Source organism: Myxine glutinosa, unplaced genomic scaffold, assembly GCF_964187855.1.
Source record: "Myxine glutinosa unplaced genomic scaffold, kmMyxGlut1.1 SCAFFOLD_185, whole genome shotgun sequence".
NCBI classification, from domain to species: Eukaryota; Metazoa; Chordata; class Myxini; order Myxiniformes; family Myxinidae; genus Myxine; species Myxine glutinosa.
In genome coordinates, this window is record NW_027616375.1 from 11,571 (window position 1) to 39,426 (window position 27,856).

The 27,856-nt window shown below is 47.0% G+C and overlaps 1 pseudogene; it reads right to left on the reverse strand.

Moving 5' to 3' along the window:
* Window positions 1-342: 342 nt before the first annotated feature.
* The window catches only part of LOC137415196 (spectrin beta chain, non-erythrocytic 1-like), a 38,214-nt pseudogene continuing 10,700 nt past the window's right edge, over window positions 343-27,856 (reverse strand).

Below are 27,856 nucleotides of genomic sequence, written 5' to 3' on the forward strand. Positions count from 1 at the left end.
TATTAAGTCCTTTCATTGATGGTTCTTGACATATTAGACATCTGCCATAGTCTGTGTTCCAGCCATCCTCCCGCCTTTTCTTTGGTTGTTCCAGTAACAGTGCCTCTTGAACCAGCCTCTTCCCAGCTTGACTGGTCATTTTTCTCCCGGCTGTGTTATCTGAAACACAAACTAATTCATTAGACATTGTAGTTAAAAGTGCAAAGGAGTATATATATTAAGAACACAACTTCACTTGGAGCAAATCTCATCCAGAAGTGCATGTTGATATTATTTCACACTTGTCTGAAAATGAGTAAATATTAAATCATTCATAAAAATCAGCCATACAGCAAAACTCTGTCAGCTGTGCACCTTGATCCTGTATGGGGAAATCATAATAGCAGTAAATTTACATATGTAGCTTGTTTGAGTCATTAATATCTGAACTACCCAGTCAAACTATTTGCCTGTGCATGAAATTGCAGCTATATTGGGCCCTGCACAAAGTAGGGATGCGCAAAGATGACGATGACGATGATGATGCTGATGATGAAAGATGCGCAACATTTGTGTGCCTCTTACAAATTTCCAGCAGCTTGTTGGTAAGGTTGTTCACCTAGATTGTGTTCCTAGGCACATGTAGATATGATTTCTGGGGCACAACCTTGTACAACAGCCCATGTCTGGTAAACCCCCTTGGCCTCCTGGGTACTTCGTCAAGATATTCGATATACTTGCGCAGGGCCTCCTTGTGATAACCCGACAGGGTCTCCATCTCGGCCACACAATGGCGGAAGTCCTCGGCCTGCTCGGGGTGCTGCACCGCCAGCCGCTCCGCCTCACGACTGGTTTCCTCCAGCTTGGTCTGAATCCGCCGAGGAGTACACGGTCCAATGGGGCAACCATAACCGAGAAACAGACACAGGTGTATTTGAAGAGATTGGGTGATTTTAAAAACAAAAGCTCCGTTTATACAATCAAACACAGTTATTGACCCATTTTGGAGATGCAATTGATTTGCCATTAGACCTCAAGTACCCGAATGTGAATGCACACGCAAGTGAGCAGATTCTGCCACACATGATGCCCTTAGAGGCACGAAACAATAAACACAAACAATAAGGGACAAACATACTCGGAGGAGTCAACCTGAGCGTGTTATTTGAGGATAATGGGGGGAATAAATGATAAACTAGAAAGCATCTGAAAATGAAAAGCCCACCCACGTCCGTTTGTATTCAAATATCCTCTTCTTCTGTCATATGCTCAAAATAACGAAAACATTTTAAAAATAAAAATGCAAAATTGATGATTTTATGCAGCCTTGACCTTTGACCTTTTGATCTAAAAATATAATCAGCTTCTAGCTTTGATTGGTGAATCAATTCTGTGACCAGATATGCAAATTACTTAAATTTCAGGTCAATCGGGTGAAAATTGGCGATTTTACGCAACCTTGACCTTTGACCTTTTCATCTAAAAAACAATCGGCTGGCAGCTTTTCATTGGCGAACCAATTCAGAGACCCAACATCCAAATTCTTCACATTTCAGGTCAATCAGATGCAAATTGCCGATTTTATGTGATGCTGACCTTTGACCAAATTATTAATTTGACTTCTCCATATTCTCATAGTAAAGCTTTGTTGAAACTTTGATGAGAAAACTCAATTGGTAAATTGAAATTTCAGGTCAACTGGATGAAAATTGATGATTTTAGGTGATACTGACCTTTGACCTTTTGACAAAATTATTAATTTGACTTCTCCGTATTTTCATAATGAAGTTTTGGTGAAAATTTGATGACAAAACTGAAATGGTAAAAAGTTACAGACCGGACAGACACACGCACGTGTGTGCGCACACACACAGACGACACACAGAGACAGACAGACACACACACACAGAGACAGACAGACACACATACACACACAGAAACAGACAGACACACACAGACACACAGAAGTGACTGCAAAACCCCATCTCCTGCTGTGCACAGAACGGGCTAATAAAGAAACATTACACCCAGTGACGTCATGGTTTTCATGTCTGCTCTGAGTCTGGGAGGTCGGCCGTTCGAACCCTGGACTAACAAGCATTCTGAGTATTGCGCTGCAATACATGTCCCCTACCAAAGTTCAAAGTGCCATAACTTTGTCAAAAATGATCGAATATGCAAATTTATGCACGGTTGATGCTGGTTTTCAAACTTGATCTGAGGTATGCTGAGACACGTGTGTGTCGCTCCGTGGAGCCCGCAAGGTCGCTCCGTGGAGCGGCCTGCACGTATTGCACTGTGTGAATTATATAAATTATTACCAACTCACGGTCTGAGGTACTAGCGATTCAAGAGATATCCATTTTAAAAAAATATTTTCGTTTAATTAACGATATCTGCCAAACCACGTGCCCTATCGCAAATTCCAAAAGGATATTTTAGTGCTGAACAGATCTGTGAAGTTTCCCCTCGATTGGATCAAAAATGAGGGAGGAGCTCGGTTTTAAAGGTTCATGCTTAAAAACGTCATAACTCTGAAACCATGTGACGCATGACGTCACGCTCGCTGATTTTTTTGTTCGGCATGGGTATGCGATTCTGCCTGCAAAGTTTGGCCTCGATCTGTTCAGCCGTTGCAGAGAAAATGGGGTTTTCGTGTTTTCACGAAAAACAATATGGCGACCGAACCACATGACCTGTGACGTCATAATTACCATTAAAATATTCTACAGACCAAGTCCATCATATGGTGAAAATTTTTATCACAATCGGTCCTATTATTGCAGAGAAATTGGTTTTTAAAGGAAATTAAAACTTAAAATAGCACTGAGTTAAGGATCATCAGAATTATCAGAATTCCCAAAGTTCAAAGTGCCATAACTTTGTTGAAAAATGATCGAAACGTCGTGAAGTTCGAACTTGATCTGTAACTTATTATGAGGAAACCATGTGCCAAGTTTGAAATCATTAGCATCAAGCGTTTCGAAAAAAACAGTCCGGAAAACTGTTCTTTGTGTGACGGACTGACAGACGGAGGGACGGCGTGCAAACCTAGAGTCCCCTCCGGTGTACACCGGTAGGGGACTCATAATACCCAAGAGTTTCAACAAAACGAGGTCAAGAGCTGCAGTAGTAAGTGCTGCGGTCTTGCTTGAACACACAGCATTAAGAGGTCTTCACGTGGACAAACCCCCTGGGTTGGCATTCCATTGGCCAGGGGAGGGGTGAGGATTTGGGGGCTATCTCCACATGTGGGTGGGCTTCAAGAGATGGAAAGAAGTGTGGAAGTATTTTGAGCATTTCTATGTTAATTTGGTAAACACACATTAATACTGTGGATGAATGTTTTTGTGTCTCCGCCGACAAGGTTGCTGGAGGCATTATGTTTTCAGGTTGTCCGTCCGTCCTTCCGTACGTCCGTCCATCCATCCAGGCTAAACCTCATTTTTATCAGCAACCATATGTCCGATTGAGACAAAACTTTCAGGGTAGGAGTGACACCGATGCAGAATGTTTTTATGATAATTGTGACGTCATTGGTCACGTGGTATGGCAGCCATCTTGGATTCAAAGCAAAATAATTAAAAATATATTTCTCGGAAACCGCTGAATGGAAAATTTTTAAACTTGGCACATTGTCATGTACTCCAAATGGGAAACAAAAGCATGATAATGATGACATGATAGGTGAAGTGGTATACCAGCCCAAAATGTTTTAATCGTATTCCTTATCCTAAATATCTGAAATTGCATGCACATGATCTATGACCCATTTGTATTGAAATATTAAAGTTATGACATCATAGGTCACATGGTTTGGCAGCCATTTTGGATTGAAGGAAAATATTAAATAATTACATCTCTGAAACAGCTCCCCCTATATATGCGAAATTTTACAAATATCATCTAACAGCACTGTTGCATATAGTTTGAAAATTATGATGTCATAGGTCACGTGGTTTGGCAGCCATCTTGGATAGAAAAACGAACCTTATCCGATCAACACGAAACTTCACAAACGTGATCCACTACCCATACATATGCAGAGTGATGGCATCTACCCATTGTGGGACTATGCGGAGGCATATTGGCGACACAGTCGCATTGTTCTAGTTTTAATTTTGTTCAAATTATACTGTTCAAAGACAAAATTTTACACATTATTTTATCCTTTAATGAAATGTCTGCTGTTTCTTGTCTGGAGGACACATTACGTAGCCTATATTCTGCAAGAATGCGCACCTAATGAGCCTGGCCATCTGAAGTCAGAAACACACCCTCCCATTGGCCTTCTTGCGGTGGGAACTGACTCCCCATATGGTTCTCATTGCTTTAATATGTGTTCTTATATCAAATATACAATTGCATATATAATATCTCATGTCAAATATATAATCTTATATCAAATATATCATTGCTGTCCAGTGTCCGGCACATTAATTTTCTTGGCTGTCAAACTTGTTTTTATAATATTATTGGAAAGAATTTTCATTCGTGTGCAATCTGATCAGAACTTGCTTGTTCTGATCTCTACATCTGTGTAACCTAAATGTCCCCCCCCACCCCACCCTTTTGAAATCAGTATATATTCTGAAGGCTCCGAGAACAGAATTAGGAGTGACTTCATGCAACTTGTTTGGTGTAGCACCCCTTCGTGCACACATCTATTTATTTTTGATGCTGTCAACCCTATATACAAATAAATTATACTTTGAACCTAATTGAAGTGTTTCGTCTTCGACCGAAGTTTACCAAGTCTCAAAGTGTCCACCTCTGAAACTTGTGTGTGTATTTTGTGTTTGTAACAGGTCTTTCATGATCCTTCATTCGGCTGGAGTAAATCAATTAATTAATTAATGAAAAGGCCTACCTGAATCGTGGCGAGCTTCCTTTCCATTCCTGCAAGTTTAAGCTGCAGGGCCGTGGCTCCAGCCAGGTCTTTTCCAAACTCTTGGCTTGATTCGATGACTTTGGTTTTCTCCTTAATCCAGGCCTTGGTTACGTTTCCTTCAAGGTGAAAGCTCTCGATGCTGAGGGCTGACTGCAGCTCTTTTTTCTTCAGGTCCAGCAACTCGAGAAACTTGTTCCACCTGCAGGCCCGGAGACGAGATGACGTGTCGAAGCACTACACAATGAGTGTCTCTATCATATAGACCACACAGAAGGTATATGTACAAAACTCCCGAGAGCAAAGAAAGCGAGATCGAAAGCATGGCTATACCTGTCATTCAAGTGATCCACCTTCACCTTGATGTCTTGTTCTCCAGGATGACCGGCGTTGATGAGTTGAAGGGAAAGTTGGTTCACCACAGCGATGTGTGAGTCCTCACTGTTCACCTCGAGATCCAGGCTTTGGAAACTGGACCAAGCAACATGCAAGCTTGCAGCCAGACAGCCCAGACACAAGTGAAACTGGATGAAAACTATGACCTTTTTATTGTCTTGCCTCCACAAAATTGAGAAATAATTTAATTCTACAATCAAAATATATAAAAGCCCTGTGTATTTATTTATCTGTCACACAGGAAGTGACGTTGAATTCGTCACTGAAAGGGAGCACACACAATATGAGTGTTAGCGACAGTCGCCATTTTGTTTCCACTCGTGAATTTCTGCCGTCGCTAACGGGTCTAACCTAAACCTAACTCGAATATGCAAATGAGTCATGCTTGGGGTCACAACCTGGAGGAAGCTGTTTTAGACCTGCGGCCGTCATCATCATCATGGACGGTCTGCTCCATATTTGTCTATTTGGCGTGATCGGGTGTTTTCATTACCCCACACGTGCAAAACGAAAAGCGGGGTTTATAAATGGCTTCACTCCTGTCTGTCTGCCTGCCTGGTGTTTAACTCTCTACCTGTCTGGCCTGTAATTGTGTGTCATCAATCACCGCACACTACAATGGTCAGATTTCCCCTTTCGATTGCAGGTAAGGTTGTCCGTAAAAGAGTGACGCAAACACAAATAGGTTTCACCAAAAGAACCCGAAGTTGGTACAATCGGTCTATGTAGCCAACCAAAGACTTTGAAATATCGAGGCTGGGGAATCAAAAAGTTTATCGGAAGTTTTCCCTCCAATATAGAATATAAACTTAGCACGAATGTTCAGTCCTTTTCTATGAAATTTCCAGGTGGTGTCACACACTCGTGATTCTGAAATAGTTTTGAGGTGCGGGGAATGTTGGGGTGGGGGGAGGGACTCGGGGAGGGACATTTTGACTCGCCCTGGTGGACCTGGTTGAAGAGGTTGAGGACCAAGTACTTTAAATATGACAGTTAGGTTTCATTGGGGTCAGGATCGCACAAACATCATCAGCTGTTTCAACTCACCGGTGCTGGACCACCTCTAGATCTTCAAGGCATGCAGGTAGAATCATCCCGTTCAGCCATTGCTCTTTCTCATCGGTCCACAGATCACATAAATCTGCCTCACTGGACAACTTGTACAGAGCCAGCGCATCCTGCAGCCTCTGCTCGCGGCCGAGCGCGGTCTCCACAAGCTCACTGTACCGTCGCTCCAGCTCCACAAAGCGTCCCGGCCCGTCGGCCTTCTTCATTGTCTTCATAGTCAGGAGGTTTTGGGCCTGCTCGCGCAGAACATCCATGACTGGACTGTGGGGAGAAAAAGAACCACACGAGTGGTGACGTCATATCCTGTATCGATAATACAATTTCTTATTTTGCATCAAATACCATCAAAACGCTTGCAATGTTGTCCTGGTTATCCAGGTACTACAGGTACTGTACCTGGTTGTGATTGATAAAATCAGAGCATGCATGGTAAGATAGAAGCTCTCTTACCGGAATCCAGATATCCCCGCCATCACGTCCTTGTGTTTCTTGACTAGCGTTTGAGCAGAGAACAAATCACTGCCGACGTCACCGCAAGACACGAGGCGAAGCTCGTCCTTGAGCCAGCCCTCAAGGTCGTCTAAGTCCGCCGCGAACTGCCGCAAACTTTTAACATCGCTCAACCGCTGCTTCTGCGCCGTCGCGAGTTCTTCCAATCGGTTCCACATTCGCTCAATTTCATGCACTCTCTCGGCGATCTCATTTGCATCGAAATGTCCCTGCTTCGTCAACGTCTCAACTTCGCGCACCGTCTCACCTTCGCGCACCGCTTGCTTCAGATGCGCCCGGCGGATACTCAGCTCGTCCTCGAGAGTCCGATGACGTGCCAGGAGACGTCGAACGCTGCTTAGGTCCTCACCGACCTCCTGGGATGAAAGAAGAGCTTCAGTCTCGCATATCCAGCTCGCCAGTTCATCCATCACGGAAAAGAAACACCAGCGTTGCCATGATTCTTCCAGTTTATGTCGCTGCGCTACCTCCATTTCACACAGCTCAGCAAAACGGGTTTCAAGGTGACGAACACGGTTCTGTACAAGCCCTGGGTCACAGGGCTTGGAACCTGCAGACGGTGACGTGAAACATTCGGAACCCCATTACTTCAATTTTGGTGACACTCAACTGCATACAACAACAACAACAACAACAGGCATTTTAAGGCCATTTTCCCTGCTGGAGTGGGGGTTAGCCTTGCATTAGCCATGACAATCTTTTCCATTTTGCCCTATTTTCTGTATCTCCCCTTGTTAACCCCCTTGCCCACATTTCTTCTTCCACCACCTTGAGCCAAGGCTTTCTCGGTCTTCCCTGTCCTCTTCTTCCTTCTACATTCATTTCCATCACTCTCCTCAACCAGTCACTTTCATCCTTCCTCAACACATGACCAAACCATCTCAACCTGTTTCTCTTCACACCATCTATCACAGGCTCTATTCCCATCATCTTTCGCAATTCATCATTTGTCTTCCTCTCTCTCAACGATACTCCACACATCCACGGAACTATTCGCATTTCGACCCTTTCCAGCCTTCGTTGCTGCTCTTCGTGCATTACCCATGTCTCGCTCCAATAAATCATAACACTTTTCGCACATGCAGCATACACCTTTCCCTTCAGCTTCAACGACACTCCCCTCCTTGTCATCACGCCACTCAGTTCCCGAAACATCTTCCATGCACATCTCACTCTAGCAACTGTTGCCGAGTCGGATCCACCTTCTCCATTCAACATGTCTCCTAGGTATCAAAATGAAAATTACACTCAACTGGATGTCGCCGAAAATTAAGTGAAAAGTTAGAGTTCACTCGCATATTCTACAACAGCCCCAAAACAAATACACAATGCAAAATACAAATACACAGCTACTCAATACAATAATATTACACAATAAAATACAAATACAATAAGAAAGAGCAATCAGAGATTGCAGACCCTTGCCAGGACATGTTTTTAGTGGTTTTTAAAGCTTATCTGTAAAAACAAACATGGCGGCCACATGGAAGGACGTGACCGATGACGTTATTATTTTATTTTTTTCTCGGCAATTTATCCAAAGATGACGATGAAATTTCTTCTTGATCGGATGAAATTTTGTACTTGTCGAATTATGACGTCATAATTGAGGAACCTATGACATCATCATTGAACCACCTTTAATAATAATAATAATAATACATTTATTTTATATAGCGCTTTTCCAGAAGCCCAAAGGCGCTTTGACAGAGTACAAAAAACAACTGCAAAAAGACAAAAATCAATAGGTAAATAATCAAAGCAAAAGGAAGGAGAAGGAGAAGAGACAGTCAGGGGTTAAATGCTGTGGGTTAAATGTTGAATGCAGTGTTGAACAGGTGGGTCTTGAGTGATGTTTTGAATGTGGTGAGTGAGGAGGAGTCTCTGATGGTGTGAGGTAGTGAGTTCCAGAGGGTGGGAGCAGCGATGGAGAAGGCCCTGTCCCCCCAGGATCTGAATTTGGTCCGCATGGGGGGGGGGGGGTCAAGAGGTTGGTACCAGCAGAGTGGAGGTTGCGGGTGGGAGTGTGTCTGGAGAGGAGGTCAGTCAGGTAGGATGGGGCCAGGTTATGGAGGGCTTTGTAGGTCAAGAGGGGGATTTTGTACTGGATTCTCTGGGGGATGGGGAGCCAGTGAAGCTTGTAAAGGATGGGGGTGATGTGGTCACGGGTCCGGGAATGGGTGAGTAGATGGGCAGCGGAGTTCTGAATGTATAGCAGTTTATTGGTGATTATTGAGGGTGAACCATAGAGGAGGCTGTTGCAGTAGTCCAGACGGGAGGTGATGAAGGCATGGATGAGGGTTTCTGCAGCCGTGGAGGAGAGGGATGGAAGGAGACGGGCGATGTTTTTCAGGTGAAAGCAGGCTGTCTTTGTGATCTGTTTAGTGTTTTTGTCGAAGGAGAGGGTTTGGTCAAAGATGCTGCCAAGATTCCGGATGTGAGGGGAGGTGGATACTGGGAAACAGTCGATGTTGAGGGCAAAGTTATGGGTGGATTTGGTGAGCGTTTTTGGGCCAATGATGATTATTTCAGATTTATCATAGTTAAGTTTGAGGAAGTTGATTTGAAGCCAGGATTTTATTTCAGTGATGCAGTTTGTCAGGATAGAGAGGGTGGCGGTGGAGATGGACTTGGTGGAGATGAAAAGCTGGATGTCATCGGCGAAGCAGTGGAATTGGAGACCATGACGGCGGATTAAGTGACCAAGGGGGGACAGGTACAGGATGAAGAGGGGGGGGCCGAGAACTGAACCTTGGGGGACACCTTGGGGGAGGGGAGCAGTGAGGGATTTGCAGTTATTGATGGAGATGAACTGGCGTCTGTCAGAGAGGTATGATTTGATCCAAGAGAGGGCAGTGCCAGTAATGTTAAAGGTTGTTTCAAGTCGGGTGAGGAGGATGGTATGATTGATGGTGTCAAAGGCGGCGCTGAGGTCGAGGAGGATGAGAATGTTGAGGTTGCCAGCATCAGAGGAGAGGAGAAGGTCGTTGGTGATTTTGAGGAGAGCAGTTTCAGTACTGTGGTTGGAGCGGAATCCGGATTGGAATGTTTCAGACAGGTTATTGGCAGAGAGGTGATGTTTGAGTTGAGTGGCTGCAGCGTGTTCCAAATCTTTTGACAGAAAGGGTAGGTTGGAGATGGGTCTGAAGTTGTTTAGGGTGTCAGGGTTGAGTCCAGGTTTTTTCAGAATGGGGGTAACAGCAGCAATTTTGAGGGATGGTGGGACGATGCCTGTAGACAGGGAGGAGTTTATTGTTGCAGTGATAAGTGGAGAGAGAGAGCAGGAAGGGAGGCCTTGACAAAGCTGGAGGGGATGGGGTCAAGAGTGCAGGTGGCAGGTTGCATTCCTCCGAGGAGTTCAGAGAGGTCAGTAGGGGAGACTGGGGAGAACTGAGACAGGGGTTGGCAGGATAAGGGGGGGGCAGGTGGTTTGAGGGGGAGCGGGTGCAGTGGTGGTTAAGCTGCTGTAGATGTTGTCAATTTTGCATTGGAAGAATGAAAGGAAGGAGATGCAGTTGTCTACTGTGAATGACTGGGTGGTGGTGTTCAGGGGGCTGAGGAGTTTGTTTATTGTAGAGAAGAGTGCTTTTGGGTTTCCAGAGCCAGGGTGGATAATTTGAGAGTAGTAGGCGGAGCGGGCACAGGAGAGGGCATCTTTGTAGTGCTGCAGGTGGTCTTTGTAGGCTTGGGAGTGAATTGTGAGACCTGTTTTATTGCGGAGTCTTTCAAGTTGGCGAGCACGAGTTTTCATCAGGCGGAGTTCAGGGGTAAACCAGGGAGCAGAATGGGTGAAAGAAACTGTTTTGGTTTTCATAGGCGCAAGCTGGTCAAGGCAGGAGGAGAGAGTGTGGTTGTCGTAGTCAGTGAGGTCAGAAGGGGTGTGGAGGTCAACGAAGGGAGAAGTGGACATTTTTTCAGAGAGGGTGGATGACAATGAGGTAGGTGAAAGAGCGTTTAGCTTACGGAAGTTGATAGTGCGATAATGCCTTTGTGCTGGGGTGGGGATGTTGATGGTCATAGTGATGGCTAAGTGGTCAGAGAGGGTGAGGTCGGAGCCAGAGAGATGATGCAAAATTAATCCAGTAGAGCAGACAAGGTCCAGAATGTGACCACGGTTATGGGTAGGAAAGTTGACATGTTGAGTGAGGTTAAAGCAGGTGAGTAAATCAGTGAAGTCAGTGGTTATTGTGGAGTCAGTGGAGTCCATGTGGATATTGAAATCACCAAGGAGGAGGATTGAGGGGGAGAGGTAACAGAGCTGGGTCAGAAAGTAGGAGAAGTCAGACAGGAATGATGGGTGTGGTTTGGGAGGGCGGTAGACAACAGCCATGACTGACTGTGTGTGACCAGAGAGTTTAAAAGCCAGGTGTTCAAATGATGGAGCAGATGAGATGGAGATGAGGCTGGTCTTGATGTCCTGTCGGTGAATTACGGCAATTCCACCACCTCGGCCCTCCGAACGTGGTTTATTGATGTAAGAATATCCATTGGGTGTAGTGAGGTTGAGTGAGAAGTAGTCCAGAGGTTGTTGTCAGGTTTCGGTGAGACAGAGAAAGTCCAGTTTATTATCCAGAATGTAGTCGTTCAGGATGATGCTTTTGTTGTTGAGGGACCGGGTATTGAACAGGGTGAGCTTGATGTTGCTTTGTACGGTGGGGATGAACTCAGGTGATTTAGCCAGTGTTTGCAGACAGGAGGTGCGATCGTGTGCGTTGCTGTGACCAGGTGCGCTGGGACGATGAGTGGGAGTGCGCTGAGCCGACCAGAGTATGGGAACGGAGTGACCTGTTTGTAAGTAAACAAACTTACGACCAGAGCCTCTATGAGTATATCTGGGTCGTCGCAGGAGTCCGTGGTATTTGATTGCAGAGATGCATGATGGGGTGGAGTGAGTATTGAGCAGAATAAGCCTTGTGGCGGAGTACCTCAGAGCCATGCCAGGCAGGAGCGAAGGGACGAGTACGAGGCCAAGGTCGAGGAGGCAAAGCGGCAAACGCAGCGGCAAATGACCGCAGCCGCAAACCAAGACCACAGCGGCAAACAGCCACAGCCGCAAACAACGGCCACAAACAACGGGAGCGGGCCTGAGGAAACAGTGGAGGAGCCGGGCAGGTGAAGCCAGGAGCAGAGCCAGGACCGAGCAGAGGGCAGACCCAACGGCCAAAAATCCGCCACGACCACCAGAAAAGCAAACTATGTACAATGGCCCAAATGCCCTTTAGAGGCCATTTTTCCCCGCAGAGCAGGGGTTGGCCTTTTTTGGGCACTGTGGTCCCCTTTTTGAATAAATGTTTTACAGCCGGATGCCCTTCCTGACGCCAACCCTGTTAGTCGCCTCTTGCAACTCACAGGGAATTACCAGTGAACTGGTACTCAATTTGCCAACATCGGAAGGATGACAGGCTGAGTCAACAAGCAAGCATGTTGCAAGAGCAGGTCCAACACGAAGGGACAGTCTATGGAAGGCAAGAGGCAAAAGGAAGAGCTCAAAATGCCGGCGAGCGAGCGGTTTTACTCGCAGTTTTCTGACGTCACTGGCGCTTTTCCTCCAATCAGCGCATCGCTTGTTGCGTCCTCCACACCGACTGGCCGAATGTTCGCGCCTTCCGCACTGATTGGCCGAGGTGTCATCGGTCGGTGGCCAATCAGTGTGTCGCTCCTTCACCTTCCTGAATCTTCTCACCGCGTTGGTGTCCTCTCATTGGCCGAGCGCTTGGCGCCCTGCTCCTTGTTCGCCCTCCCCCCCCCCGTCAATCAAGAGCCCCCCTGAGCATGGCTATTGCCTGCCTCGCACGATGTTTGTCGCCATGGTGGCGTACTGCGTGGCTGCTGCCTGTTGATTTTTCCGGTCAGTTCCTATGGTCAGTCAGTGTAAGGGGGGGATTTAATTAATGTGTGCACTGAGGGCCTATCTAAGTGTCTAGAAGAGTGCGTTGCCATACGGGACAAAGGAATGATCACCAAGTCTGACACACAGGGCAATTATCTTAGTCCCGAGAACTATTTATCACACGAACATCCTTGTATGATCACAAGGAAAGGAGTGGTGTACAAAAATACAGAAATAATAGCAAATGCAAATACAGCAACTCAAGATAGAGTGCAATTGTCGTGGGGTCGCGACGCTTCACTCGGAATGATCCCCTGAAGAGTAAGTGTTGGTTGGGCAAAAGTCCAAAACGTGTCCTTGTTCTTCCACCTTCTGAGGGCCATGGGAAAGTACTGTTTCTCAAAAGGAAGGTTACCAATGATACGCACCATCCCCAAGAGCTGCAATAGTCTGCGCAGCGTCATTCACACTGTGAATGCGCTCCTCCTGCAGCCGAATGTCTGCCTCGACGAGTGTATGCTTTTGGAGCAGATCCTTAACATCCAGGAGGTGCTTACCATAGCACTGAGATTGCACCTGTGCCTGGAGAGTACACAAATAAACATCACCAAAGCTTTGGTTAAAAATAAATAAAGGAGAACCACTCGTTTTCTCACAAAATGACACGCACAGGAGACCTTCAAACATGGGTCCAATCGGTATCAGGGTAACACCGACATGCAAGGAGCACGATCTCAAGCAGATTTTACTGTTTTCAAAACAGGAGATCCAAAACAAAGACAACATGGGGCATTTAACAAGGCAGAACCATGACCAGATACAGTGCCCAGAGAAGATCTACACCCCCTTTCAAATTTTTCACCTTTTGTTACCTTATAGACTGAAATGATATTGCACAAAATCAGACTTTTTCCACCTTTATTTACACATCGTAAACCAAAACTTCCAAGTGAAAATAAATTTTACAAATCTCAGAAAATGTATTAAAAATACAAAACTACTTTATCTTGGTTGGATAAGTGTCCACCTCTGAGTTAATACTTGCTGGAAGTATATTTGACAGCAATTACAGGTGTGAGTCTATTGGGTTCCATCTCCACAAACTTTGCACACCTTGATGGGCAATATTTGCCAATTCTGTACAAAACTGTTCCCGCTCAGTCAGGTTGCGTGGGGAGTGTTAATGGACAACAATCTTCAAGTTGGGCCACAGATTTCCGATTGGATTTAGCTCTGGGCTCTGACTGGGCCACTCAAGGACATTTATATTTTTGTTTCTTAGCCACTCCAGTGTAGCTTTGGCAGTGTGCTTCGGGTCGTTGTCATGGTGAAAGGTGAACTTCCGTCCAAATTTCAGCTTTCTTGCAGAGGGCAGCAGGTTTTCCTCTCGAGAATTGTCGGTATTTTGCTCCATCCATTTTGCCTTCTATCCGGGCAAGTGGCCCAGCCCCTGCTGATGAGAAACATCCCCATGACATGATGCTGCCACCTCCATGATTCACAGTAGGGATGGTGTTCTTTGGGTGATGTGCTGTGTTGGGTTTGTGCCAAGCGTGACATTTTGCATTTCAGCCAAAAAGTTCCATCCTGGTTTTGTCGGACCACAAAACCTTTTGCCACATGGCTTCAAAATCTGCGGAGTGGTTCTCAAGGTGGGTCTTTTGGAGTAATGGCTTCCTTCTTGCCACCCTACTGCGCAGGTGAGATTTGTGGAATGCTTGGGATATTGTTGTCACATGCACACAGTGACCAGTCTTTGCCATAATGGCCTGTAGGTCTTTCAAAGTTGCCATTAGCCTCTTGCTGGCCCCTCTGATCAGTCTCCTTCTTGCTTGGTCATCCAAATTGGTGGGACGGTCTGATCTAGGCAGGGTCTTGATGGTACCATACGCCTTCCACTTCTTAATGATTGGCTTGACTGTGCTCCAAGGGATATTCAAGTCCTTTGAAATATTTTTGTACCCATCCCCTGATCTGTGCCTTTCCACAACTTCTTCCCATAGGTCTTTTGAAAGCTCCTTGGTGCTCATGGTTGAGTCTTTGCTGTGAAATGCACTACCCAGCAGAGGAAATCTACAGGAACAGCTGATTTTATTTTGAAATAATCAGAATCACTGCAGTTTAGGTGGAGGCCAATTAACTTGGTGTGTGATGTTGAAGGTGATTGGCTACACCTGACCTAATTTACAATTGCTATTATAAGGGGGTGTGGGGGAGGGTGGACACGTATCCAACCAAGATAATCTAGTTTTGTATTTTTAATAAATTTTGTGAATGTTGTAGAATTTGTTTTTCACTTGGAAGTTGTGGGTTTCGATGTGTAAATATAGGTGGGAAAAGTCTGATTTAATTCCAGGCCATGAGGAAACAACAGATTAAAATTTTGAAAGGGGGTACAGACTTTCTATGGGCACTGTATCTTGATTATGTTACATCTGAGAATGACCGATCTACATCAAAGTAGATCTGCCTGTGGACTCACACTCACCATCTAGTATTTTCTTGCCACTCACAAAGAAATGTAATCACGTATGTCAAGCTGATTCACATATTCATCACAACATCACAAAGAAGAGTACTCATCCCAAGTGACAGGAAAAACTATCAAAAGTATACCCTTTTCTCTCTCTCACTCCCCGTCTCCCCCTCCACCCTTCTACAATCCCCTCTCTCCACCACTGTCCTGTCTCTGTCACTTTCATTCGAGATTTCGACATAATTATTCAGGCCCTGAGTTCCTATCGTGAAATACGGAATCAGATTTCGTATATCAGCTTTTAATAAGCCAATACGATACATTATTCAATCTTGCCGGGAGCCAATCACCTTGCACCTAGCCTCACACCAGCCAATCAGCGTAAGCACTGATGGACGAAAGGACAGCCATCCGTCTCTGTCTTATGTATATCGATGACGAAACGTATTGTAACGGTTTTGAGAAGTGTGTAACGAATTTGAGAAGTGTAACGGTTTTTGAGAAGTGTAACAATTTTGGAGGAAGTGTAACGAATGTGAAAACGTTACAATGTGAACGTTACAGAAGTATGGTAACACCCTGTTAATGTAAATAATGGTCGCAGCCGTCCTCCTAGTTAATTCCATGAAACTTACACGCAGGTCACGATATATCTTTTTAAATAGTGTATTTCCTTATTCCATGTAGGCTAAATCTGTGTTTCCCACTAGATTGACTTTGCATTGTATCAAACAAAATAAGCATAGGCCCTTGCAATTTCCCCAAACATCTCCGCTCTCCAAAGTTCCTTTCAAAAGGGTGGGAGTTGTTTTCAATCCCGCAGGCCGCCATTGCCCATGTGCTAATCTCGGAGAAGAAAGGCGTGTCTCCACCTCGTCATAAGAGGGGAGGAGTGAGCCAGCCCTAACAGCCAATCAGCACCGCGGTGAGCGACCTGGTAGGCGTGCCCTCGGAGCCGGCGGCTTGATTCCGCCCGAGGTGATAAAAGCGACTGTAAGGGACTGCTTTACGAGATGACTTGGGAGATGACCTGGGAGAGGAGCGAAGAGGCGGCACCAAGCAGAGCGGTGAGATGCGAAACGCTCCAAGCCAAAGAGGAGAGGTACTCGGAGAGGAAACCAGCTTTGGAGAGACGCGCTGAAAGGAGGGAGACGGCTCCACCACAAGAAGAGGAGCAGGTGTGCCGAACCAGCGCGTGACGTCTACCGCAGCGGATACGCGACGGAGGGTTTTCCTGCCAAAACCGCGAGGAATTGAGAGCTGCTGCCTCCGACCTTGCCTCCCTCTCAAGCCATCCACCTCAAGCCCTACCTGCCTGCAATATCCCCTGTGTAAGTGTGAACGTCCTGTCCTACTCGTTGTCTTGGGGTTAAGTAAAATGAATAGTTTAAGCTTGTAAATAATTTTGGTCGCGCTTCCTTTTTGCTTGTGTGTGTATAATAAATCTGTTCTTCCTCCGTACTCTGTCTTTTTCTCTTTTCCTTCTCTTTCGGTCGCTTTAGAGGTTTCCCGATTGAATATCTGTGGGGCGATCTGGTCAACGTCGGGTGGAATCGGGTTCTAATCGGGGAGTAACTGTTCGGACGCGGTAATACACCACCGCTCGGTCAATATAACATCTAAAACCGCGTCTGTAACAATTGGTTGTCAGGAGTTGGATTCGGACCTGGGACTAAATTTGTTAGGCCCAAATTTTGGAACACCAATTGTACTATTAGAGTAACAATTGGTGTCGAGGAGGGAGATCGGACCCGAAATCGGACCCGAAGCGCGCTTAACGCGCTCAAAATTACAAGCTGCCGAAATTTATTTTGTTTTATAAAACCCGAATTTTGAGATCGCGCCATGGACAATCAAGGCGATCGGATGTCGGTGCGGGAAATAGACGGGTTAGGGGTAACCCAGGACTTAGGGAAAGAAAGGGAGGAGGAGAGCAATGAGGAGGCGGTTGAGGGGGTATCAGACGCACAAAATGGCGCCTCGCACATGGCTATGGCGGCCGTGCCCGCTGCACAAGTGGGAGGGATTGACATGCAGGCCCTCATTGCGCAGCTACAGGCAGCTGTACAGATGAGTATGGGGAGCCAAATTGAGCGACTGGGTGAGCGATTGGAGGGCCAAATGGGACAAATGGGGAACCGGATGGATGCTCAGGGTGAGCAATTGGGGGTAATGAGGGACGAAGCGAGGGGTACCGGTGAGGGATTAGAAAAGAAATTTGAGGGATTCGACAAGAAATTTGAGGGGTTAGACAATGGGATAGAAGGGGTGAAACATGGGTTAACGGGGGTGGAAAATAGAATGGCTGCCCAGGAGAATCAGATAGAGGGGGTGAAAAATGGGTTAATGGGGTTAGAAAATAGGATGGAGGACAAATTGCGGGAAATAGGGGAACAATCTGCCAGGGAAATCAAACAAATGGGAGAGCAGATAGAGGAGGTGAAAATCGGGGTAGAAACCAAACTGGATGCTCAGAGGGATGAATTGGGACAGATGAGGGTGGCATCTACAAAAAAGATGGAGGAAATACGACGAGGGGTAAGTGAGGAGGTTTCGGGGCTACGCGAGGAGGTAAAGCGAGGTGAGAAGCGTATGGAGAAAGAGGTGAGAAATAATACGGCTAAGTTACAAGGGGGAATAGAAGATCTGACGGAGGAGGTGGAACAGCTGACAGAGGGATAAACGAAGTTAGTGGAGCAGGTTCAAAAGAACACTGCGGTACTAGGAGGGTTAAAGGCGACACAAAAAGAAATAAAAAATGACTTGATAGCGACACAGAAGCAATGTCAGATGGTACGTGAGGAACTGACAATGAGGGTGGACGAGGTGACAGAGATAATGGAGACAAAGGACCGGCAGGTGAGGAAGCACATAGAGACAGTCACGGTAGCCTTAGAGGACGAACTTGAGGAGACGCACCGAGAAATAAAAGAGGTTAAACAAAAATTAGAGGAAGTGGAAGAAGAGGTGAGTGAAATTAAGAAGAGATGGACAGAAACTAAGAGAGAAATAAAGGAGGAGATAGCGGAATATGTACAAGGTCGGTGCTCAACTCATAATGTGATGCTCACTAACCAAATAAAGAGTTTGCAGGTGGCAAAGGAGGTGCGGAGACGAGGTACGGAGGTGAGTGGCAATGTATATGATGTGAGGAAAGCTTCAGTCGGCTTGGGGATTGGTTTGGATCCGGGTGTTCGTGAGAGGCCATTGGTGAAGTGAGCGACAGGTCTGGTGTGCGAAAAAAGAGGTGTGCAAGAATGTCCGACCATGGGGTGTGTGAGGAAAAAGTGCAGGCCGAGGAGTGAGTGTGCCGTCAAGAGTGAGTCAGTCGTAGCGCGTGTGCGAGGGAGTACATGGAAGCGCGGTGTGGTGAGTGTTATGGAGGAAGTAATGAGAGAGTGTACGCCTGTGGTGAGTGTTACAGAGGGTGTAACGGGACAATGTGCGGAAGAGTGTGCGCGAGAAAGGTGTGTAACGGACAGGTGCATGAGGAAAGAGTGCGCTGTCGAGAGTAAGGGTGAGTGCGCGACCGAGAGTGGAGGTGAGAGTAGTGAGAGTGACACGGAGCGTGAGTTGGTTGTGGCAGGTGAGCGAGGATGTACACCTGGAATGGAAGGATGCACACCTGGAATGGTAGAGCGTGAGTGGGAATGCACGCTGGAATTGGTAGTGAGGCACGTGGTTGGGTGTGCGGGTGAGAGCACACCTGTGATTGTCACAGAGGAGGTGACCGAGAAAGGGGCGCGAAGAGGTGTGTTGGTGAGGTGTGCGAGCGACGAATGTGTGCCAAGGTGTTCGGTGGTCAGGTGTGTGACCAAGGCTGTGAGTGGAATGAGTGTACCTGGGTGTGTAAGGAAAGGTACGAGGAGCATGGAAACGGCTGCATGTATGAGCAAGCAAGGGGTAGCGTATGCATGTAAGCGTCCAGGTGAAGCATCGACGGTAACCGGTTTAGTGGTTAGAGCGACTTATAGCCGAATCGGGCCCTCGGTGCGTGCCGGGCTTCGCGTGCCGCGAGAACCAGCGGGGATCCGAGCCACGGCGGGTTCGAAAGGACCGCCGTGCGCGATCCACGCTGGGCCTCGCGTGGAACGGCCGCGTCCGAGCTCCACTAGGCGGAGCGGGCAGCTGGATAGGAAGGGTCGTCATGGCGACCACGTTTTGTTGAGACGTGCCGGCAGGTCGAGATCGGGACATTGGATGGCTCCACGCCGAGGTGGTGCGTGGGATCTCGGCCCGGGTAAGCCCCCGTCCCTGCCACGAATGCGGGACGTATCCAGCCGCTGGCACAAAACGACCCGCGTTCATTGCTCGGCCATACGAAGCCGGGCTGTAGACGTGAATTGGCGCACCGAGAGGATGTAATAAGTAGACGGGTGATAGTGATAGTGATCGTGATTTGATACGAAATTTATAATAGTGGGTAGAATTGGCAGTAAATGGAAAATTTTTGAATTGGTTGGAATTTGGACGAGCAAAATTTATAGTGAGAGACCCCCGATGTGGTGGGATGGCAAATCCACCATCCCTCACAGGTGGGGGCAAATGCGCTATAGCTTATGGGGTGTATGGCAGTGAAAACTAGCCCGGGTGGGTTAGGTTATATTGTTAGGGATCTAGCGAAGAGGACATTAGGTGACGTTAAGGTTAGTTAGTGACTGATACCTGTAGTGGGGACGCAGGTAGTTTAGTGTGGATGATAATGACGTGGGAGCGCAATAGTTTAAAGGGACGACTGGGAAGCGCAAGTTTCAGAGGGGAGTAGTTAGCTGAGATGATGCCGTGTGGTTGAGAATTGAACAGGTGTGATTGCACAGGTGTGCAACTGGACAGGTGTGTGGAGCAGTGTGTGAGTAGTGAGTGTTGTGGATCAGCGCGAATGCGCTTGGGGAGAGAAGCGTGCAGGCGGCACCAAGAGTGAGAGCACAGGTGTGCAAGTACAAGTGTGTGGAAGGAGTTGGAGTAAGTGGTACGGAGTGGTGTGCATGGTGCGAAGGTGTGAATGGGGGAAGAGTGGACCCCCATCACGGATACCCGGGGCGGGTAGTGTAAGTGTTAGGTAGAGGGTACAGGTAAATTGTGGTTGGATATTGGCATCTGTGGTGCGGGTGACAGAATGGTATTTGGATGGGTGCATTAGTGTTGTGGAAATGGCTGGGCGTGTAGCCTGTTAGTGTGTGTAGTTGGTTGGGCGCTCCACCACTGTAAGGATGTCGGCCAGGTGAGGCCGCAGGTGGGCTCTGGGAGCCGGTAGTTGTGGATGGGGCCCGAGGATCCGGAGGACGGACCCGGGTAGCCCAGTGCCAGAGGGCACCATGGGGTGACAGAGCCAGGAGAGGGCCTGCCCCAGTTAGTTAGGTTAGGGTGAGGAGCTAGGTAAGCTCGGGTGGCAACTACAGTGGTGGAGGTGTGCAGGTGGGTAGACCTGCTGGGAGAGCTACACGTCACAGCCCAGAAATTGTGCGAGGGCACCGGGAGATGAATCGGGGGAGTGAGACCCCAAATTGAGAAGCACCACAGTTTGGTCAATGGGAATTGGTTATTAGAACCCATCGTGTAAGTTGGCCAATGGAGTGGCAGGGAAAGACCCCGGGTAGTGTAAAGTGTGTTAAAGTCATTTAGAAAACTAGGGCGTGCCCGTACGTGGGTGCAAAAAAACATGCGTGCAAACAACAACAACAAAAAAAAACTTTGAAACCACGTGGCAGTAACGACCACAGAACCCTCCCCCCCCCCTCTATTTACATGAAATGGTTTGGTCCATTCGCAAAGCCAAAGCGAACGGCTTGCGAGTACGGTAGAACCCCCCCCCCTCTATTTACATGAAATGGTTTGGTCCATTCGCAAAGCCAAAGCGAACGGCTTGCGAGTACGGTGACCATACCTTGGGAACCACTTGTCCGATTAATTTCAAACCTTGAAAAGGCACATCCTCGGGTCCCCAGCAATATACCTGGCAAGTTTCAAGTATATCGGACCCGTGGTTGTCGAGAAACAGCGGTCACAGACAAACACACACACACACACACACACACACACACACACACACACACAGACACACAGAGATTACTGGAATTATATTTAGAAAATAGTTAGGATGAAGGATCTCCTCGCACCATCTGCATCCACTCACCTGAGGTGACAGGTACTCCACACCATGCCATGTTTTGATTATTTTTTATGATGCAAATGTTTGGATTGTGAGACGCATCATGACGTGGGTGTGACATTGTGCTTTGATGTTCCATCTCTGCCTCCTTATGAGGATTGATGACGAATTGGGTGATGGCAAATTTTGGTTAGAGGGATTGTGGTGACGAATTTGGTATAGGGGAAATATGGGGAAGACGTGACAGTAGTGACGAATTGGTAATGTGTAGATTTTGTACATATGGGGTAAGGGCAAGGGTAGGGTAGGTGACAGGGGGGTGACGTACGGTAGGGACGAGCTTTCTCACTTCGCCCTCCGTACGCATTTCGCCTTGCATTGCCTTATTGACGTGTACCCTTGTGACCTTACCCCTCGCTCAATTGTCTTTCTTTTGTCTCCCACATGACCTGTGCGCCATTGGGTGCCGAGGGGAGTGTGCGTGAGGTGGCCATTGTGCGCCCGAGATTCCCAGAACCAGCATGCATTGCGTTGATGTACCACTTTATGGACCGCTGTTCTGCGGCCAAGTACCACTTGATGGACCCCAGGTTCTGGGGCAGGGCACCTCTGTTGGAGACCGGCCATAGTGGCCAGGGAATCTTGCTTGCGGACCTCGGTAAGGTGGCACCTATGCCAAACAGGTGGACCACCCTTAGTTGGCCCCTGAGGCCCTAAATAAAAAAACGAACACAAGTTGTGCTTTTTTATATTTCCAAGTAGGCCGCATGAAGCCAGAAGACGTCGGGAAGAACATCGGCCCAGCAGAGAAAGAGAAGACCACCACCAGTTGTTTTGTTGTGTTTATTAAGAACCATGGTGACTGCGCACCGAGTGGTGCTTTTGGTGCTTTGTGGTGCTTTTGGTGCTTTTGGGTGCTTTGGTGGTATTGGTACTGGTGCATCGATGCAATGCGTGCTGTCTCCTCCCTCCCAACAAGAATTTCTTTTTCTTGTTCCCTAAAAAAAAAAAAAAAAAAAAAAACACAGGTCCTGGGTTGCGTTGTAAATAAGAAATCACGTCATTGTAAATAATGCTCCCCACCGTAAATGTATAGTTTGAGAATAATTCCGTAATTCGGTTAGCTGTGGGCTTGAGTCTGTTAGACAGGGTGCAATGCAATAGGGGGACATACTTATTTGTGTTTTAAGATTGTCACACTCAGGGTCAGGTTAATTGTAGAGGGAATTACACCTACGTGTCACACTAAGTTAAAGTTTAGTAGGCCCGAGCACGGGCCTGAAGAAAGGAGGGTGCAGTGTAACGGTTTTGAGAAGTGTGTAATGAATTTGAGAAGTGTAACGGTTTTTGAGAAGTGTAACAATTTTGGAGGAAGTGTAACGAATGTGAAAACGTTACAATGTGAACGTTACAGAAGTATGGTAACACCCTGTTAATGTAAATAATGGTCGCAGCCGTCCTCCTAGTTAATTCCATGAAACTTACACGCAGGTCACGATATATCTTTTTAAATAGTGTATTTCCTTATTCCATGTAGGCTAAATCTGTGTTTCCCACTAGATTGACTTTGCATTGTATCAAACAAAATAAGCATAGGCCCTTGCAATTTCTCCAAACATCTCCGCTCTCCAAAGTTCCTTTCAAAAGGGTGGGAGTTGTTTTCAATCCCGCAGGCCGCCATTGCCCATGTGCTCATCTCGGAGAAGAAAGGCGTGTCTCCACCTCGTCATAAGAGGGGAGGAGTGAGCCAGCCCTAACAGCCAATCAGCACCGCGGTGAGCGACCCGGTAGGCGTGCCCTCGGAGCCGGCGGCTTGATTCCGCCCGAGGTGATAAAAGCGACTGTAAGGGACTGCTTTACGAGATGACTTGGGAGATGACCTGGGAGAGGAGCGAAGAGGCGGCACCAAGCAGAGCGGTGAGATGCGAAACGCTCCAAGCCAAAGAGGAGAGGTACTCGGAGAGGAAACCAGCTTTGGAGAGACGCGCTGAAAGGAGGGAGATGGCTCCACCACAAGAAGAGGAGCAGGTGTGCCGAACCAGCGCGTGACGTCTACCGCAGCGGATACGCGACGGAGGGTTTTCCCGCCAAAACCGCGAGGAATTGAGAGCTGCTGCCTCCGACCTTGCCTCCCTCTCAAGCCATCCACCTCAAGCCCTACCTGCCTGCAATATCCCTTGTGTAAGTGTGAACGTCCTGTCCTACTCGTTGTCTTGGGGTTAAGTAAAATGAATAGTTTAAGCTAACAATGCACTGTGTGACTGCTTTTTCCATCCATTGCTTGTAAATAATTTTGGTCGCTCTTCATTTTTGCTTGTGTGTGTATAATAAATCTGTTCTTCCTCCGTACTCTGTCTTTTTCTCTTTTCCTTCTCTTTCGGTCGCTTTAGAGGTTTCCCGATTGAATATCTGTGGGGCGATCTGGTCAACCTCGGGTGGAATCGGGTTCTAATCGGGGAGTAACTGTTCGGACGCGGTAATACACCACCGCTCGGTCAATATAACATCTAAAACCGCGTCTGTAACAGTATTCAGTAATTGGGGCTGTTGGAGGAGTCGTTGAGGATTCTGGAATGGAGAGGTGGGTTAATCAGGAGTTCCTCTGAACAAACAAAAAACGACGGAAGAAAGGAGTGGAAAAACCAAAAAAATGGCGGCTGCACGAGGAGCCGGGAAGAGGATGGCCTGTGTGTAGTACAAGTAGCGTCTGGTACACTATGGCGAAAATGGAAGACACGCGCATTACCAGAGAGATGATGTCCCTGACCAGACAGAAAAAGCCGGTTTTATTTGGCGAAAATAAATTTGGAGTTGGACACTTTCATTTTCGGACCAAGTGACCAAGAATTGGGACCAAGAAGCAGATCATTAGACCCAAACATAATCCCTGTGGAGAGGTCGAGCAAGGACCGCACCGTGCACGTCTCTCTCCGCAGTACCTTTAAGTCGTCCATCCGGTCATTCAGGCCGGTCATCTCCTGTAAGACGCGCCGGAACCTGAGATTGGCGTCGAGGCGGGCTCGCCGTGTAGCCAACAGCCCCCGCAGGTGCTCCCACAGCTGCTTCATGTGACGACACCTTGCATCTATGCGCCGGGCTTCGTGATATCCCTCCGCCTGGAGCTCGCGTGCCAATTCCACCATGGCTTGCACACGTTCCTCGTACACACAGACGTCCACTTCGATCGCCTCGTGCTTCTTGATGGCGGCTTCCACAGACGCCAGGTCTCGGCCAAAGTTATCCTGCAGTCCCAAGAGCGAAGCAGTTTGCTCAGATGATGTTTTCGAAAAGGAATCAAATAGATCGCGTAGATGTGCTTCGGGTCCTTGAGGTCGATTACCTGGAGCTTGAGGCGTTGATTCTCCTGAAGCCACGTCTCGCGCCGCATCACCATTTGGTCAAACTGAAGAGCCATCTGTTCCAATTTCTCCTGGCGTGCCAGCTCGGCACTTAGGGTCATCTTTCTCTTGTGTTAGGCCTTTTCGAGCCGCTCCCATGCCTGTTCAGCAAGCAAGAGGTTTGGAAAAGGTTCCAAACTTATAATCTGAAGGACAAAAGTGAGTCTGCCAATGTTATTTGACTACATGTCATTGATGCTGTGCTGTTGTGTTATTTGACTACCAAATAGGTATTTGCTTTTTCCTCTGAAACTACAACAAACAATTTCAATGAAACGTCACCACAACCTTCATCACCCATGATGTACCAATGTTTGCTCAAGGCATTAGAAAAATTTGGGTCTGAGGAAATACAGGATGTGAGGGCGGTTGGGGAATGGGTTGCCCCCCAAAATAGGTATTTTTATTTTTTTGTTTGTTTAAATTCTTATGATTATTTTAGTATGATTCTACATGCTGCCCTGTCTTCTAGAAACCATTCAAATTTGTTTAAAATACCTTTAATCAGTGCAGTATACTGTTTATTCTACCAGGTGAGTGCCAGGGGTATTGCCCCTATGTTTGGTATACATAGTCAAGACTCCTGGAAGAGCTAGTACACTGAACTGATCAGGACGTAACAGACAAAAACAGGAAGCAAAGCACGCGTACATGGAGAAGTAAACTCCAAGAAGGAAAAACTGGAAAATTAGGAGGGATGAGGGTGAGGTTAACGAGGGTAGAAAATATCATGGTTTTGGATTGGGGACAATCTGAGGTGGCGGTGAACATCTGCGTTGAGGACCTGGAGGAAAGAATGACATTGAAGAGGATGTGGAAGTTGATACTGTGGAAATGTAACTCATTGATTGGGACTGGTAACTCATTGATTGGGACTGGTAACGAAGCAGATAGACGATTTCGTAAATGAATGTCAGGAATGTGCACGAACATGGTAATCTCTTGTCCACCTGGTCACAGCCCCAGGCTGGAGCACCCCCCTATTGTTTGGTAAATGGAACTCGCAGCAGGAGGGGAGCGAGCTGGTGCCAGTGAGGCGACCGAGTAACATTGCTGCGGAGAAGGGATTACGATTTCAGCGCACAGAGGATTAACTGAAGTTTGCCCATATAAACAGAAGAGACATTGAGTCAAAGGGCACTCATCCTCAGAAGCCCTGCCCGACGGAATGAACGCGTACCAGGAGTATGGCGCTGCAGCCACGAAAGAGGGACTATGCGGATAGAGTTACCTGGTCCATTGAGTGGTAGTTATTACTATTTGAAACGAGTTAATAAAGTTGTGATCTTTCGTAAACCTGTGACATCATTGGAGTCTTGAGTCTCACACCACTTCCTCGACAATCTGGAGGCATCGCTGGATTTCGAGTGGACGTCGCCAAGGTAAGCATGGCGTCTTGGGGATGGTCCATTATGAAATACGAACTTGTGTTTAATTCTGAACATGGTGGAGGATGTGTGTGTGGGGCTTGCCGCGATATAGGTAACATAATCCAAGGAGTGTAAACGTATTTTTGTCACGACCGTCCGAGGTAAAAGTCACGGATGGAACGTTTTAAATGATTCTATTATTCGTGTGCTTGCGAGGATGCGTACGGTATACGCTGGGTGTTAAGAGCCTTACTCTGGTCTGCAGGCAAATCGGCTCATGAAGTGCACCATGAGGCGATTTGTTTGCCGGTTCGGTAAGGTTCGGTAAGGTCCGTACACGTGTACAATCGTGTACACCCGTTTTAAATAAATAAATAAATAATTTTTTTCAGTTTTCCCGCCATTTCTAAAACTCGTTTGATTACAATATAAATTAATGACATACAACGCCATCTCATGCCGGTCCAGAATTATTGTGAAATATGGCGATTGGATGAAAATTGCATAGCGACACTCCCTCACTGGCCCTCATTGTCCCTCATTTCCATTCCGGCTACCTGTCTCCTGCTCCCGCTCCTTCTCCCTCCCTCTAGTTCCCATTGGCGGACGCTTTGCGAGAAGCAAAGCGTTTGTGTGAAACCTCAACCTAAATATAAAAATTGATCTGCTTGGTGTTAGTTTAAGGGCTGTTCCAAATTTATCCTGATTATGAGAGACTAGGGCATGCCCGTACTATATATAAGCTAGGACGTGCCCGTACGTGGGTGCCCGTTCCTTGCCAAAAAAAAAAAAAAAAAAATTTGTGTAGGGGTGTGTGTGTGTAAACATCCTAGGGCGTGCCCGTACGTGGGTGCAAAAAAACATGCGTGCAAACAACAACAACAAAGAAAAACTTTGAAACCACGTGGCAGTAACGACCACAGAACCCCCCCCCTCTATTTACATGAATGGTTTGGTCCATTCGCAACGACCACAGAACCCCCCCCCCCCCCCTCTATTTACATGCAATGGTTTGGTCCATTCGCAACGCCAAAGCGAACGGCGAACGGCTAAATCGCCATAGCTCGGTAAGTACTTGTCCGATTAATTTCAAACCTTGAAAAGGCACATCCTCGGGTCCCCAGCAATATACCTGGCAAGTTTAAAGTATATCGGACCCGTGGTTGTCGAGAAACAGCGGTCACAGACAAACAAACAAACGTACAAACGTACAAACAAACAAACACACAGAGATTACTGGAATTATAGATAGATAATTACAGGAAATGTGTACTGTTCTTGTTTGGTGATTATCAGACAGATAGAGAGAGACAGAGAGACAGACAGAGAGAGATAGACAGAGAGAGACAGAAAGTGAGAGAGAGACATAGACAGACAGAAAGAGAGACAGACAGAGAGAACCTCAGACAGAGAGAGACAGACAGACAGACAGAGAGAGATAGACAGAGAGAGACAGAAAGTGAGAGAGAGACAGACAGAGAGAGATAGACAGAGAGAGACAAACAGACAGAGAGACAGAGAGAGAGACAGAAAGAAAGAGAGAGAGACATAGAGACAGACAGAGATAAAGATGATATTCAGACAGATAGAGAGAGACAGACAGACAGACAGAGAGAGATAGACAGAGAGAGACAAAGTGAGAGAGAGACAGACAGAGAGAGATAGACAGAGAGAGACAAACAGACAGAGAGACAGAGAGAGAGAGACAGAAAGAAAGAGAGAGAGACATAGAGACAGACAGAGATAAAGATGATATTCAGACAGATAGAGAGAGACAGACAGACAGACAGAGAGAGATAGACAGAGAGAGACAGAAAGTGAGAGAGAGACAG